The 17,942-nt window shown below is 37.3% G+C and overlaps 1 long non-coding RNA gene across 3 annotated transcripts in view; it reads left to right on the top strand.

The window, feature by feature from the left end:
* The window catches only part of LOC127022014 (uncharacterized), a 300,415-nt gene that overhangs the window by 150,970 nt on the left and 131,503 nt on the right, over positions 1–17,942 (top strand). For 2 of the 3 annotated variants that reach the window (XR_007767284.1, XR_007767282.1), the window contains exon 1: positions 13,904–13,960. The exons of the other annotated variant lie outside the window; for it this stretch is intronic. This is a non-coding gene — a long non-coding RNA (uncharacterized LOC127022014). Of the gene's footprint in view, positions 1–13,903; positions 13,961–17,942 lie in introns of those variants that run through there. 3 annotated transcript variants of the gene reach the window in all.

Raw genomic sequence — 17,942 nt, 5'->3', positions numbered from 1 at the left:
AAAATATTTTCTTAAGTACTCGCTACATTCTCTAAGACAGAAATGAAGAAAACAACAAACCATTCTATATTTTCATACCGACAAAAAGTTAAAGAGACATATTTCAGCAAATGGTCTTTGTGGAACAGTTAATATAGGAGCCTTAGGAGCACAGGCTTGTTTGAGGTTGCATTATAAATAGTTTCAATGTAGAAATGTATTTTTAATCATTATGTTGTAACTCAGCAAAGTAATTATGGTCAGACTTAACTTCAAGTGTATGGGACTCTACCCACGTAAATCAGAGGTGTTCTTGAGTGCTTTTGCTCCCTTGGGGCTTAAAAATAATGGTAGAATCTCATTGCAAAGATCCTGCAAATGATTTAACATTAATTATATTTATGCCTATGTAGTGTTCTGTATAAATGTATTTTTGTTGGAATTGTGGGTTGAAAACCTCTGATGATAGTGAATTTGTTGTTTATGTTTAATATTTAACAGTTTAAGAGAAATAGCACATGAAGTTGATCCTTGAGGTGGAGCCTTGGGTTAACACGAGTTATTTACCCCCATTATGCCTCAGGTATATGAAATACAACTTACCACCCCATCAAGCATGCCATGAGATTTTGAATGTGCAAAGACAAGAGTTTTTTCAAAGTAGATTGCTCAGAGAAGATGTTCAGAAATTTAGAAAAATTATTCCAAAACCAATACAATTGTAAGCCCTATAGAAGGTAGACATTGTGGACATTTTTGTGTGGTGGCTTGTTTTTCAAAATCTATACCGGGAGGATTTGCAGAAGGAAATATTTCTGAAATTTCTTTCTTTGGCCTCTGAGAAATGCCTAACAGTAACTGCCTTTTTGCCTTCAAGAAATCCAGCAAGTTGATGGAAGTTATATAAGATGTACATTAAATATACAGTAGAAGAATATCAATTTGACAAGAAAAAGTGTATGTTTGACATTTTGCATTTCATCATTTGAACCTGCAAGACTGATTTGTGGCATGCAATAATGTTGTCTTAGGCCTCTTTGGAAATGTTATAGTTCTCAAATGATGAGAACGCTGAACGTCTGGCTTTATAGAGAAAGGAAGGAAAGTTTGCTGTTTGAATGACATGAATGAAATGACAGTTCATCTCTAGAATAAGACATTGTGCTGTGAGGCTGCTGTATCATTACTTCCTTAGCAATGAAAAATTCCATTAAAAATCATCTCTATCGTACACTTTGTCGTAACTTATATTCTTCCTCCCTGGCAAGGACAAAACTGTTTAGGGTAGATGAGTTGAAGGAAAGACTTTATATGTACGATGCATGCTGTTGCTTAGAAGAGATACTAAACTGAAGGAGAAAAAGTAGAATATCCATTCCTCTCTTCTGATTAATCCTTCAGGATTAAGAATGTCCTCTTTTTTTCAGATGAAGTTCAGACATGAGTAGGAGATAAATTAATCCATTTTTCATTTCTGACACAATAGAGGCAGACTTGAGAAGAAAATATTTCCTTATCATGTACAAATTATACCACATCTTAGAGCTGGAATTTTTTTTCTGGAACTATGTCAGTTTTCTCCTGTTGTGCAGGGACTAAAGGGGTACAATAGATGGCATCAAGGAAACAACAAGGTAGGATTGAAGTGGCGTTATGACAGTCAGCATGTTACAGAATTGGCAGCACAGTGTAAATAGCTGCCAAATAAAGTCACAGGGTAATCCAAAAGTCTTGGGATGGCATGGCAGCATGTGGTGACATGAGGGCTGAATTAAGGACATTACATATTAGCTACTGAGCAGTCATTCTCATTAAAATTACTCTTAAACAGCAACAAACACTGCAATATCGGGAATAATCCCTTCTGAAACCATAGAAACTGAAGATGTGCCTCAACACATCAGGTATCAATACTTCCAATAAAACTTAGAAGAGCCTAGCAAGAACATGTATTTCTTTCAGAAGTAAAATGCCATATCCTCTTTTGCATATAAAAAGGTCTCTAAATTTAAGAATGAGCAATGCTTTTTATTTTTGTGGAAAGAGAAAAAGATCTGTATTGACCATTGGACATGATTAAAAGCATAGAAGCCCTGCATTCATACAAAGGTATTTAAGAACAAGAAGTTTTTCAATTATAATCAGCTCAAAGAATCTTCATGGAAAAAAATTCTTTTAAAATGCTGTTTTATTGAAAACTGTGTTTTATACTGAGTAATAATTTTGTGAAATTTTGAAAGGGAACAATTAATCCGAATCACTTAAATTCCATTTAATTTTAGTATTAAAACATCTTATTTTGCTTGTAATATTTTAATATATTTTTTCATTTGTTAATATAATTATTTAATATTATCTATCCTATTTTGTATTATAATACTTCCAGGTTATTTCTGCTCAGCATTTGAGTCCTTTGATAAAGTTGATTTAAACCTGATTTTTTTAAGGTGTTTGCAAAAATACTGTCCATGATTTAATCATGAAATCCACACTGAGCAGTATGGAAGTTGCAAATAGTAAAGTAACACAGTAATAAAGATCTGCCCGAGAACGTTGTGAGTCCTTTAAGTTAAGGCTTCGTAAGGTGTGTTCCAGGTACTTTAAAAACAGTAAACATTGCTAGAAATAATAATAGCTGGAGTTAACATTTTTATACTCACTCTATCCACATCCACCTCAGTTTAATTTTCCTTTCATTTTTATCTCCTTATTTTGTCTGTTCTTTTTTCCTCTCCTTCCTTCCTTCTCTGTGCTTTGAAAAGATTCTAGTGTATGAAGACTGTTCTCTCTGTTCTTGTTTAAGAATTGAGGAACTGCTATGAAAGATTCCTGTCTTTCATCCATACATTTCTTTTGTTTACCCCCTCCTTCTTCTCTGGCATGTCTGAACATCTTTCACCACCTTTCCTCTAGATTTTGTAAAGCATCAGAGCACACTTTGCTCTAGCCATATCTCTTTATATCTTCAAGAATTTTCACCCTCTTGCTCTTACATACTTTTAAAAGGCCTAAACACTGTGCAAACATTAAAGATCAATAAAACCGTTATTCAAAATTTCATTATAGCATTATTCTAATTCCAAAGATAAAGAAACCCTAGTTTGCCACGTAAGAAAAATTGAAGCAGGGTGAGATTAAATTTCAGTTTTAAAATTGCTATTGCTTTGACATAGCCCATATAAGACATATTTAGTATGGCTTTTAAAAGTATTGAAAACTTACTCATCCTGTTGATTTGTGTTTGAGGTGTGCCTAATCATCAACTCTGGGAATAATGCTTTCACTTGTCATCTCCCACAATCAAAACATGTTTTTGAAGAACTGGTCTGAAATAGCATAACCCTTGTGAATAAAAACTATTCGATGTGTGCCAATGTAAATGTCTTCTGATAGGTTTTATTTTCATTGTGCACTTCTGGACGATTCTTGAAGAGAGGAATGTGTCTTGCTTGCACAGGCTTGCTCACGATCTCATGAAGATGAGGGGTCTGGCTCCAGGGTAATCTTGAGATTCTGCAGAAACTCAGAAGATCTACAGGCTTCATAGCGGGGGGTGAGAAATTTGTAGGGATGAGGTGGTTAACTTTTGATTTCAGAGATGACCCTTACCACTTGTAGAGTACTTGAGATAGGCAGTTTTGTGAGGTAGGTAGACTCTGCTTGATTGAAGTTAATTATTTAAATAAATACACATTTTTCTTTCCTAGTATCTTTTAGAAGTGAGTGATTTATCTCATTATCATCATAAATATCCTGCAACGTTACCAAACACCATTCAAAAACCGTTACTTCCCCTTGATAATGGTATTACCTCTTTTGAGGATAGCCTGAGGAGTTCCTTGCAGCCTGAATGTGCTGGAATACTAAGGAAAGTTTTACTTTGGCCTGTGTTTGCCAGTAAATCCTCTTTGTGTATGGTGACTTTTGAATTTTTTTTTAGGCTGTCCCTGCTCAGTACTTGGATAGTCCTAAAGAGATTGAAGGGCTTTCGGTTTAAAAATGGTGGATATCTCCTAGTCAAGTTTGTGAATAAAAATAGGAAGTTTATTTTGAAACTCAAGCTTTCCCTTAGTTTTTTTTCTGAAATTACAGTAGAATCTCTGTCAAGATTTGATTATGGAGACAAATATCCTTACTTGAGAACAGAGTTAAACAATAGTGGTAAGTATTTTGATATGCAAAAAAGCTAAATTTTACAGTACCTTAACTATAAACACAGATTTTGCTTGTTCTGGCCTTGCAAGGGACAGTTTGGGCTATGCTATTAAAAAAAAAACAAACCCAAACCAACATGATTTAGAGTGTTTCCTTAATGACACCAAGGCTATTTTGAGTGTCTTAGTTAAGTCGGTGTATAAATCTTGTTTGCATTAATCACCACTCTGTAACAGAAGGATAGTCCTACTTTCAGAAAGAGGTTGGCACTGATGGCTCTCTAGAGTCTGGGGACTGTGAAATTCAGTCTGGAAAAAAATCCAAGCAGATACACATTTGATAGGTATTGTCCAGGCTCTGCACAGTTAAGCACTGAGGAATTGCTGTCTTGTATTGAAAGTCTGGTTTAGCAAATCTCTCTTGGCTCCTGCGAAGTAGCAGGTGTACCTGTTCTACTTCTCAGGACTCGTGAAAAGTAGACATGATTTGGGAGGAGGGGATACTTTTCTATTAAAGGAGGAATTGAAAAAAGGAAAATTCACCATTCGGATAGCCCAGTAAAGCCTTAAGTAAGGAAAGTAATCAACGACCAAGCGAAAAGCTTCAAGATATTATATACTTCTTTACCGAAATGTATAGCAGTAAAGGATTTGTGGCACGAGGGTCTTACGAGTATTCATCTCATAGTAGGGTGTAGAAAGTGGGCAAACAGATGCAAAAAACATAAGGAAAAGTAATAGCCTGTTTTTATTCTAGGTACTAACCTATATAGTTGCTAGTGAAGGGTGCACAAGACTGTGGGTGGGGGGAGAGAGAGGAAGTGTTAAACCATGTAATAGTTAGCGAAGTTTAGGTTGATCTAGACATAGCATACTCTATATATGCATCCTTAAATAGGATAGAAATACTTGATATGTAACAGTGCATAGTTCCAAATCGTTATAACACCATCCGGAAGTTTGTATACCTCCAAAGAGAGTACAGGAAAAAGCATCTGTTAGAATCAAATTATATCATTCTTGATGAAGTTTCTAATTGTGGTAAACTGAGAGAAATCTGCATGACTTATTATGAACATGCCTCGCTTTTCCATTTGCTTCTTTATTGTGGTCTACCTACTATGCAATTGCCCAAAAAGAAATCTTAAAGAAATGTAGTAGGGAAGAGAGAAAAAGGATTTGTCCCACTTTGTTAAGGCATGTTCTCTCTTTGGCTTCCCTCCGGCTAGAATGGATTATTCTTTCCAGGGTTAAAGCCTGGCATCAAAGAAGATCCCGTGTCCATAGTAAAGATAGGGGAACTGAGTGAACTGGGTAAATGACTGCCCAGGGTGTCAATGAAAAGCTGACAGTTTGGCAAAGACGTATAGAGGGAGAAAGGTAGAAAATGAAGCAGAAGCCATCTGCTTCTCTTTACCACAGATGAAACAAACTGGTAGAAGTGATAACTGTGTTTGCTGACCTTTGCCTGTTCATACCTTTTGTCTCCCTACTTGATATTTTTGAGTCATGAGTAAATAATGCTTTTCCCCGAAGATCCACGTCACTGCAAACTTGTCACAGACTCCTGGGAGGAAACCCTCATGGATGCCCAACCCCAACTAGAACTTGTCACAGACACCGTAGGGAAGTTCCTATGGATGCCAAAAACCCAACCGAGACACTGTCATTAACATGACTGGGAACCAGACAGGTGTATTCCCGCATCCATTGGAGAGTGCTTGGATTACACAGACCTCTGCTGAGCGCAGTACATGAAGCCAAGTGTCAGTCTTACACTAAAATGGAACCAGAGAGAGGTGCGGTTTAGAGAGAAGCTGCTGTTATACAGTCAGTCTAAATTAGGAAAAAGACAGAAATATGAATTAGTATTCATTCATCATCTTTAGTGAAGAGTTCAATCATCTGACTCTTAAAAAGAAGTAACATGTTTTTCTATTAACAGCCACTTCTATCACAAACATACGTGATGTTTATAACAATATTTTAGGATGTGAACCCCCTCCCTCTACATTTTTTTTTTTAAACATATTGTCATTCAGAAGAACAAAGTAAATATTACTAAATGCTTTTAGTGAGAGCAGAGTAAATGTAGAGCAAATGCTTAGAGACGTTTCACAGTTTTATCACAAGGACTGCTTTTTACCTCTGCATGAAATGTTAAAAGCTGTAGTACAAGTAGAGCTGAACCACGAAGCAAGGTGAATTTTATTTTAATCAAGGTAGAAAATTTGAGCTTTCTAAATTACACAGGTAATATTGTAAAAAGTTTGTGAAAATAGGTCACTGTAGTGTTTGAATTGGAGTCAGACCTCTGCTGCTGGCCTTCCACCCTCAGACTTTTGGAATGTATCACCAAGAATTTACAAATAATTAAGCCAAACCAAAATATAGTCTTACATTGTCCAGAACAGGAGCCTCGTACTTGTATGGTCTTTATTTGTATAAAATAAGATGTCCACATATAGTCCTCTACCCACCATTGATTACCTAATTACACAATCACTCCATCAGTAAATCAGCACAACATCTGTGACCCTACATGTCAGTGCAGTAGCCCCCTCTGATTCCCCAGGAGCTTTGCCGAGGCGGTTCTGCTGACATAATATATTCATTATCCATTAGATCTGGCACACGCTCTGCAGTGCTCAATTACAATACAATCGAGCGGAGGGCCTGGTGTCAGCCGATGTAATGACTTTCTGATTATCTGTCTTTAAATGATGAATGAAATGAAAATGTACTATTCAAACCAAATGTAAGATTGCTAAAGATGCTAAATGAAAATTTTACCTATACACTTTATGGAAAGAGGGATGAGGTTAGAGGGTAAGGATTTGCCTCACATTCAAAAATAAAAAGGTAGAAATCTTTTTTTAAACCGCTGTAAAACCATCTGGTGGAACGATGCTGCCTTGAAAGTTGTGGTCTTGTGCCCGTGCATTTTCTGACCATCTCAGATGTTTTCAGTCTCCCAATAATTCATTGAAAGGATTTAAATTTCAATGATTTTTTCAATTAATTTAATCTTTTCCTTTTTTGTTGGAGAGACATAGTTGCTTGAGTTAACTTTGTGTGTAATAACATTTCTTTAGACTAAAGTTGATTATAGTAGAGAGCTGTAATAATGAGTCACTTCCAACTTCATTTATTTTTTAATTTTATGAATTATGGGGAAAAAAGTGCTTTACATGGTTTCACTTTAAAATACATTTCTATGTGGAACTCTCTATTTTATAGCTTATTGTTAAAGAGGAGCAACAGTCCTGGCCTCCATTTTTATCTTCAGATAAGAAGATAAAAGATTTTCATGTTCTGCAATACCAATCTGTAAAACCTTAGATAATGAATGATGTAGATCACTGCCAGATGTGGTTTCTTACATCATTTCTTAAAATCACAACTTTAAACAGCATGTAACCAAGTCTCAAAGAGTAGGCTATTATCTCATAGAGTAAACACAACATATCAGTATGGGGAATAATATTTTAACTGAACGGTATCCTTCTAAGTAGACTAAAACAAAATGAGAGATTTCAGTATATGCCAAGATTATAAATAGATGGGAGATTCATAAGCATTCTGCTGTTCAAATAATTATGAAGCAGATGTTTGATGGTACAGTCATTTCTGTCTCTGTTTACATCTTCAGTTATTTTAGTTATAATTGAAAATCCCATAAAGCCACGTGTTGGAGCGCTCTTTGAATCTTACTTAAATTATAGCTTCCCATTTTACACCCTTAGGTTGAATATTTCAAGCTTTTGAGGGGTGTGCAGCTTTTCTGGGAAATGTAGCTCTATCTTTTCAATGACACTGTGACCAGTTGCAGGGCTAATTTTTTGCCAGAATACCGTCATGGAACTTACTTAAGATTTTTACAATGCATCCAGATATGTTTATCAGCATCCTGATATCTCCATTCTAGTACTACTTTTAATACAAAATTATTTTGACCTGACACACACTGTGGACAAATCAATTTTGTTGCTTGTAAACCTTGTGTGCATATTCTAAGTATACATTACATGAGCAATAAATACAATTGCCATACGGAAGTCTATACTGAATGAAACCAAAGAAAGGCAACCCTCTGGAATTTGTAAAGATGTCCAGTTCAGTTATAAAACTTGATGCTGCACAGCAGCTGAAATAAATTTGTTTTCACAAATATTCTATTTGGGGAGCTTGAGGGAAGGAATCAAAAGAAATGAGAGTACCTTACTGGTGCTTCATGATTTATGACAAATTTATGATTAAACTTTAGATGGAAATGAATCTGAGTTGCAAGTGTCATCTCTAGATGAAAAACTACCCAAAGATTTTTTTGCACTCAGGTGTGTATTTGGGGTTGAGTCAGCCCTTTCTAGAAGCAGGAGCATCGAAAAGATTTGTAGCCCCGTAAGAACTTTGGAAAGTTCTATATTCCCCAGGCCCCAGGATCTCATTTTGAGTAGATATTTAATAATAAGTTTTCTGATAAAAAACCAGAGAAATATGCCAACATAACATGAGATAGAGAGATGCTGTCAACAGAAAGAGGGACATTCTGCCCTTACAAATACATTAGTTTAATCTAAACCAAGGGGCAAAGTTGCTCTGGGCTGGTCTCAGGAATCAAGATGAATCATACAACCTCATGAAAGGAAATTATGGAATCTATTAAATAAGAGGAGACCTGCTGGTAAAATAATTTTAACAAATACATTACTATTGTTCATACTATTTTAATCATCATCATAGGACCACTCTATACCCCTTTTATTTTAGCTTTTAAAAAATCAAGGACTCATTTTTTTAGAAGTTAGTAAATACAGTTGAATTATTTTGTCAGATGGCGAAAGAAATGTCTATATGCAAACATTTACTTTGAATGATAAAGATGTTTCCATCAAATTTAGTTATAGTACAGTCCTGTCTCCCACTCTAAAAAATAAAATAAAATAAAAAATTCCCATCATTGAATATTTTCACTTGGCTGCAGAACCCAAAACATATGAAAAGTTGAAATGTCTGACAAGTAATTCTTGTTTTCTTTGTTTGATTTTCTCCACTCTTTCCTCATTGGATATAATCCTCAGCAGCTCTGAAGATTTGTAGTGTCAGGTAACAAAGCTGGGATAATGCAGCAGAGTGCAAACCCTAGGCTGTTCCTTAAATAGAGGAGAGAGATGACCTCTGGAAGAATAATGCAATTTAGTGCTGCTCCACTGGATTTACTCCTGTTTGTGCTTGTTAGCGTTAGAAGGCATAAAGCCAGACAGCAAGGAGAAAAAAAAAGTGTGAGGAAAGTCAAATAAAGGTAAATGCTTGGAAAGATTGTGGTAATTTTATGACTTTCATATCAGATTAGAAAATTTGCAAGTTTACAAATTAATTGGCATAAATACATGTACTAAAATGGTTATAAATTGATATTGAAGGCTAAATATAGTATCTTACTGTTTTTTCTGTAAATCAGGTACTGATCTGTGAAATAACTCTAGAGGATCTCATGAACAACATATAGGTAGTATTTGTTAGTATTTTAATGTTAGAGAATTAGAGAGAATGCATGTGAGAATTTTGTCACTCCAAGCAATTTCTTTCCTCGCTTTTCCTTTCTTTCTTCCTTTCCGTTTCACACTAGAGCTTTTCCTCACTGGGACAAGGGGCTCTCCCAGGATGCCAGCCCCCCTGACGCACACCCTCTGTGCCAACGAACAGGCAGTGATACGTTTGATAGATAAATTCCACGGAGTGAAATTATGAAATTTAGTGTACATGCCAATTTCAGTGTAAACCCCAAGGGGTTTGGCAGCTGTGGGGAATTAATGGAGTACAGCCTGAAGCAGTACTTTTCTGTCCTCCAGGTCTTGACACTATACCCACAAAAGAGCTCAAGATGTCGCCTTTGTTTTAAAGGAAGGCATCTAATGCCTGGATTTATCCTAGCCTGGGATACAACTCCCCTTGGGTTTTGAATTACCTCAAGTGATTTACAGCTTGCGCTGAAAGGCTCCATTGTATTCCCAGGCTTTGTTAGTGGCGTAGGCTGAATGATTTAAGATGGTGGTTATCAGAGGTTATTGTGTTGTCTGGATAACATGAGGAGCTTCCTGCTTGTGTTTCCCACTCATGTAGTTTTCTCAACCTTTTACATGCAGGGCATATAGACTTAGCTTTCTGGGAAGAAAAAAAAAAGAAAACCATTGTGGCAACCAAGTAGAAATCAGACTAATCTTTCAGTGGTCAGTTGTTATTTCCCTCCATTTTGTTTAATCATACACGTTTAGAAATGTACTGCATGTATATTTTTTTTATCACCTCATGACCACCTTCTGACATCTTCTGGCATGCGATGCTGTGCAGACAGTTAGGCTGAGAAGCACAGTCTTCAAGGACAGTCTGGAAAGCTTAAGACATCTGCTTTCCATGATATCAACTACAGCTGCTCAAAGATGCTGGGGTCTAAAAAGTGTTTTGGTCTCCCACAAGTAGTTGGAACACATACTTATCCATTTCAGTGATATTAGACGTCATCTGCTAGCCCTATTATTCTGCTTGCTAGCGATACAAGAATATTTATGCAAGTAAAAGCTACAACTCTAAGGCTTTTCCCTGATCTTTGATAGAATAGTGACGTGCACATTACTGATCTACGTGTGTGGGCATATTTTAGATACCCAGAAAAATGCATAGGTGCTTACCAAAGGAGTTGTAAGTTTCTACTGAAATATATACTGATAATGTTGGGAAACAAACAGGCTTGTAATTAGAAAACTTACATTGCTACTAATGGGAAATACAGTTTCAAGTCTCTTCATAAAAACAACATTTTAATCTCAAGCCTCTTACAATACTGATCGGTAATTTAAATACTGAACAACTGGAAGGCCAATTTTTTTGCAAGCTATGTGGGTTTTTTGTGTAAGTGCATTTTTAATAGCTGTTCTCAGCAATCAGCACATTTCTAAGCCAGGTTTAAAACATTGTACTATTGAGTCTAACCTTTTCTCTCGTTTTCATATTTGATCACTGGTTTGCCTCATAAATGACAAAGATAAGTGGGCCAAATGAAGTCTTCTGGTTTCAGTTATAATCTTTTAATAACAATGCCTTATAATTTGATAAACACAGAAAGCACAACATGTCTCAGTAGCTTACAAAAAAAAGTTGGCTCTCTGTTTTCAAAGTAGCAGAGATTCCAGCCTCTCTCACTTGGTTGTCAGGTTTTGATTGACAATGATTTTCCTACAGTTTTCCCCTGCTTCAAAAATATCATGGGAAGGATATTATGCATTCCCAACCTGTCAGCTTTGGCTGCCTTACAGAGTGTTCAATTATGCTCTAATCGAATAGCTGCCCAATGTAGGCCACATAATGACTTCCTGATTATCTGACTTTAAATGATAAATGAAATGAATATGTAACTTTCTTTTCAAATAGAGGATAGTCACTGAGCCAAATGAAAACTGATTTTGTGCCCTTTTGTCTGAAAAAAAATTATATTTTATTGTAATTCCGTTCAACGGTTGTTCTGTTGCTTGTTTTGCCTTCATTAAGATAAACACGGAATGAGTTATCTAGGAAAACATTAGTCTTCATTTTTGTTTTCAAACAGATGCTGAAGGTGTTAAACAGTGTTTAGATTGTTTTCCTTTCTTTACATTGACTTGTTATAAAAAACAAGGTCAGATTTATATGATCAGTTCCTATTGGGAATATTTCAATACATGCTGGCACTGCAACAAGTCTGTTTTGAGTAATGTATTATACAGACAATATTAAGGTCTGAATAAATTATTTAGTGGTGATAGTGCTAGATGTTTTTCATTTCCAGTTTGTGGTATTAGTACTAAGCAACCAATATGGCATTTGAAATCAAATAAACCTCTACCACCTCATTGGGATAGCATACATTTATTAGGCCACAGTCAGAGCAGAGTCTCATAATGATCTTTCAAAGCTTGTCGGGGAGATTCTCCAACCTCTTTACCCAACAGCCTATGATGGGCATTTTTCTGAAGCAGTTCTGCTTAATTTTAGATATGATTGTTTGTGCCAAAGTGATTTGTGAAAAGTTGCCTTGATATAAAGACTTAAAATAAAGCAGCTCCTGATTTTTTGACACATTACCCTGATACTTGTGGCTTCTAAACCACTAGGAATATCATGTGATGTAATAGATAAAAAGAATACTTGTCGTGAAGTTCAGCTCATTTTGAACTTTGTTAATTGGCTAAAGCACTGGCAGTCCAGGACCAGCTCCTTGATGAAAGATGTACTTTGACCCCGTTCTGAGCAATCCATCCCTGAACTCAGTTAGCTTCTGAACTACATTCTTTCTGATTTTCAGCCTAATGTGAAGATACACTAGCCATGTAAAATTCTCCAACTTGACTGCAGCAGGACTGTCTTTCCAGTATATTCTTTTTGCCATTATTGTTCTTCTTATTAGGCAGATCACGGCTGGGAGTAGGATCTCAAGGCCCACTTAATTATTTCTTGAAAATGCTCCAGTGATTGAAATATTTGAGAGAAACATTCTCTTTTCATAGGGCAGCATTTTGGGAATGACCCCCTCCCCTCAGAACTAAGTCCCTTTCATGGAAGAAGTTGATGAAAATCATGTAACGGGCCAGTTGACGATGATCCAGTCATGAATGTGTGTTGAGACACATCATGTCCCTCTATGTCAGATCAGGTGGTAGAGGAAGGCTGCACACACACAGACACCCCTCACCCCATTTCAATTCCAGGCAGCAAGCATGAAAAATGAGGTTGACCTGATCAGCAGATCATTTCTGCAAACCAGCAGGTCTGCTTTTGAAATCTCTCCTTTATGTTTATGTTGTCACCCCAAGAATTGTCACCCAAAGATTGCATTTCAACAGGTGATGGATGCATTTTGCATACTTTAAAATATTATGATGTAGTTTTTGCACTATTGCATCTTTATATCATGAGAGGAGCTCTGACTTGAGGAGGAGGGCATTCTGGGAGGGAAGAGGTTAGTGACCATTTCTATAGAACTTTGAGAGTGGGTAAAAGGGGAGTGAGCCAGAAGAATCTGGTCAGTAGACAAAATAGCACTAAGGAGACATTTCAGAAGGCAGGCAGAAAGTCTACGGATGTTCGCAACAACTTCATCAAGTCAACAACCTACCATTAAGAGATGATAGTCCATCTCAGCTTAACTTGAAGTAGCGAAAGTGCCTTCCTATGTTGTACAGCCCTGTCAGAGTGTGCTTAAAGTGAATGCAGCTTTAGACTCAGCTGTATTACCGTAATTTTTACCCAGTTATTCTCCCTATTCCACTTCTAGCGGCTGGTAATACGTTTTACCAAATTTGAGAATTGAATTACCTAAAGAAAACTATGTAAGGTTTGAAAACAAGGTACTCTTGTGGTTTAGTAGATTGTGATTCAGGAGATCAAGACTCTTGTAATTTTTTCTCCTGTGTCACAGAGTGACTTGAAAGGAACAAAAGTGATTTTTTTAGGTATTAAATAACATCTATTTTGAAATTAAATAAAACATTCCCAGATTCTGGAAAGACATGGGGTTTCTAATTAAACTTCTTGGGGCTACATTATAACAGTCTTTGTAACTACTATCTCACAGTTGGAACACACAACAGAAGTAAAACGAAGGGTACCTGAGCTCTTACACAGTTAAAGTACTTTCAGTTGCCTAAGTTCTCTTGATTTCATACTGCTGTGCTTGTGATTGTTTAAATTAGCTGCAGCTGAGCTGGCTGCACCTAACGGAGAGCTGCTGTAAGCGTCCTTCTTTCCTTAGTAGATCTGAAGCGAGATGGAGGATATTTCTGTTTTCTGATTAGGTAAGAGAGTAGTTATGCATAGAACAAACAAATCTAATGAATTAGAAGTGTCTCCTTTCTTCTAATTTTTTTCTTCCCCTTTCCCTTTTTTCCCTGCACTAATTGTTATTATGCCAAACTGAGGTAATTACAGCGTATGTCTATACTGCTGCAATGACAATTCTTACAGTTACTACGCGGGCTGGCTAGTTCACTGTTCCTAACCCCCTGCAATCCGCACTTCAATACACTCAACTACCTGAGTATTTGCCCTGTGTCTTTTGTTGTTGTTTTCCTGTTTTTTTTTAACAGATAAAGTGCATTTCTATGTAGCTGCTGTGTTAATTTTAGCAGTGCTTGAGCTGCCTACTTAGAAGTGATGTCTGTATGTCACAGTAATGCAGACATAGTTTCTGTTACTCTCTGGAATTTGGTAAAGAAGAAAAATATTTTCTCTGTAGTTTAAAAGGTATTTTGAAAAACCTAAATGATGCAGAATTAAGAAGAGAGAAAGCTAATTGGATTGGTTCTTAGTTCATCTCTTATAAACACTTCTTTACTGAGAGCATTCTCAAAGCAAGAAAGACTATAAATATAATTCTGAGAATTATATTTATTAAACAGATGAGGGGAAGAGGAAATCAATCCAAAATGCATTCTGTCTTATTTCAAAAGTTGCTGTGGGAAGAAGGTGCCAATGTATTTTGCCATGCTTTATGATACATACCTTTCCCCCTCTTTTACTTTCTTTCCTCCCCATTTCTCTACGCTGTCCATAAAGAGAAAAAATGATGGGCTGAGGGGCACTTTTAGATGGCTCTGAGCACTGAGGAGGGCTTCTTAGTGAAGACTGGTCACTGCATGTTAATGGTGCACTCTGCCAGAGAAGGAAAATAGACAAACAGCCTGTGTGAAAGGGTGTAGACTCTTCCTAGAGTTCAGACAGAAAAATAGGTATTTTGCCTACTTTCTTCCTAGTAACAGCTTTGCTAAGAGCAACCAGGTAATCTAGTCATAGGACTTTGCTATTTCTCTGATCTAGATGACAAAATATAAATCTGATTTAGGAAAACCACCATATTTAGCTGGGTAGCCATTTACACCTGTGTTGCTGAGTATCTTTTAAAGAGGCAAATCCCAGCTAAATTAAGTCTTTCTGATCTGAACACAGGCACTATGGTACGAGTTGTGTTATAAAATGTCCAGTTTTGAAGCTAAAGAAGACAAAGGAAAATAGTACTAAAACCTGATCCTTAAGAAAGAGGGGAAAAAAGGCGGCAGCAGAAACCTTTATTAAGAAATACCTATAACAGCCTCTCTTCTCAGAACTTCTGTTACACTTCTGCAGTATGAAAACGTGTAGATAGTCCAGGAGGGTATTACCCTGATTAATTCTGTAACGTTTTATTGGGCCTTAGAGAGGCTAAGAGAAGATGGCATACAAACCATTCATCGAGTCCAGTATGAACACAAAAACACAGAGAAATTTTTCTGAACCTGTACTTAGATTGGTATGTGTGATTGGTATGTGCTCTAATGATGTTAATCAGCTAGGCAATTTAAGATACATTTTTCATTTTTGAAACTTGATTGTGCAAGAAGCATAGTTGGTGCAGACAGAACAGAATGGAAACATCTGTAAAAGGAAAGATGACCTGTTGCTAATTCCCCAGAATAAGCGTATGTTACTCCTTGATCATCAAGAGTGAGAGATCAGAGAGGATGATTATTTTAAGAACAATATTTGCCCTTTTATTGACTCTCTCTGAATTCAGGTGAGTTAGATGAAATATATAACTTACTGTCGTGTCTACGTGTAGGATTCATGAATGTTGCCAGGGGGTACGTAGCATAGTGACTGATAGAGCTGTGTTGGCAAGTTGTACCTTTCTAATTCTATCAAGATTGTTTCCTCTCAATTACTCCATGGAAAATTCAGGTATGAGCAGGAGCTCTGCGAGCTCACACCAGCGCTCCTTGAGGGCTAGGAACCAGCGTGCGGCAGTTTTTCCAGTGGTTAGCAATTGTTTAATTTTTCGTATTTTTTCTAGTATTGGTTAATATGTAGCAAAGTGAAATTAAGGTTAGTGTTTGTGTGGTTGGTACACCAAGTCCCATGCATTTTGAGGGATGTAAATTGTCTTGGCAGGTTTTGGATACTCAGCAGGAATCATGCATTTGTAAGTGGGAGGCAAAGCAGCATATGAAATAGGATCCGAGACCGTTCTTTGAGAAATTGAAATTTACTTTTGAGAAGGGGAAAAAAAAATCATGGGTGTCACTGAGTCTTGATGCATATGGTAGTTCTAAGCTGTTTGTTTTTTTTTTTTAAAACACCCTTAATAAATAAATAAAAATGAAGAGATTTCTAACTTTGCAACTGAATGCTGGTTTTTGGGGGACAATACTGACGGTGCTGCTATCGTTGTAACCAATGCCGGTATTAAGTATAGTATTTATCCCTGCATACACAGGAACATACATGAAATTGTGAAGCTGAACTTGACTGAAAAGCTCTAGGGTTTTAAATACAGGAGGCCTCAACATTTGTTTATATATTTATCAAATTAACAACAACTACCTGAAAACTGCATGTGTAATATGAAAGACACAGGCAGAAAAATAAAAAAAGGCGCGATCTACTGAGAAATGATCCACTGGTAACCGAATGAAAACTCAGTTTTCCTGCCCCAGTGTGGGCCCTCTCCACGGGCCGCAGGGAGACGCCTGCTCCGGCAGCGTCTCTGCCCCTGGCGGCGGGGCAGTCTCTGCTGCGGCGCCTGCAGCGCCTCCTCCCCTCCTTCTTCTCTGGCCTTGCCATTCGCAGGGCTGTTTCGCACGCTTTTTTCCTCGCTGCCAGATAGCGTTTTGCCCTTTCTTGAACGTGTTTTTACAGAGGCTGCGCCAGCCTGGCTGATGGGCTCAGCTGTGTCCTGTGGTGGGGCTGGTTGGAACCGACTGGAACCAGCCTCTCCTCACAGAGGCACCGGCCAGCCCCGGGCATGGACACCCCACACAGCTTGTGTAAGGCACACCACAGTCAGATGTCATCTGGGATGAGGCTGAGGAGGTAAAATCTTGAGATGAGAAGAAGTGTAAACTGAGATAGTAATTGGCTAGAGGACAGAAAATGAAAACGACACTGGAAGCAGTAGTCGCAAGTTGTTTAAGAACGTTTTTCGCTCTAGTACTTCTGTAGCTGGTGCAAAACATACCAGTGTAGGTGACGTTTGCTGGTATAAAAAATAAGAAGACATTGTCGTTCCAGTGTGCAGGAAAGCTGGATGACTTTGAGGGCAGCAGTAACAGAAACGGAATTTAAATCCGGTAGTATGAAATATGGGGTATGTAATCAAGGGATCAGAAGATTTCTGCTGTGAGTTTGAAGTTCATCAGCTGGACACATGAAATGAGACCTGGGCGTACGGGCTGGCGCAAGGATGACTGCTAGCCATGAGTGCAACTTGCCCGTAGAGTGCAATTGGTAAAATATTTGCTGTAGACAGAGAAGTGTTAAAATGACCTTGCATTGGTATAGTGTTTAAAATCTGGTTTTTCATGTTAAATAAATGGGGGGAAAAAAGGATGGGTCAGATACTGTACGATGACAATTAAGATAATGGGTAACCTGTCATGCAAATGAGTCTGAAAGGCCTTTCATCATTGGGCCTGCATGAGAAAGGACATGAATTTATAACTACTTGTTATAAATACATTAAGAATAAATATTGGGAAAGGGAAAAGAACTATTTAACCTGAAGGAAAATGTTGATAAAAGAACCGAAAGGTGCCATCTGGCCATGATTAAACTGGATTCTGTCCTACCTACTGGAGGATCTAGAGTTGCCTTTGAATAGTTTAATGGGGTCAGTGGAACTGACTTATTTTAAGGCAGAGTGTTGTCAGTTTACAAAGACTATAACAATGGAGGTAATTGCAATAGCAAAGGATTGTCTCAGTTATCCAGAATTTCTTTTCTAGATGTGTAACTGTTTCTTCAAAT

The sequence above is a fragment of the Gymnogyps californianus genome, chromosome 14, assembly GCF_018139145.2.
Source record: "Gymnogyps californianus isolate 813 chromosome 14, ASM1813914v2, whole genome shotgun sequence".
NCBI lineage: Eukaryota > Metazoa > Chordata > Aves > Accipitriformes > Cathartidae > Gymnogyps > Gymnogyps californianus.
Note: the sequence above shows the minus strand (reverse complement) of the source record. Positions and strands in the feature narration are given on the sequence as shown.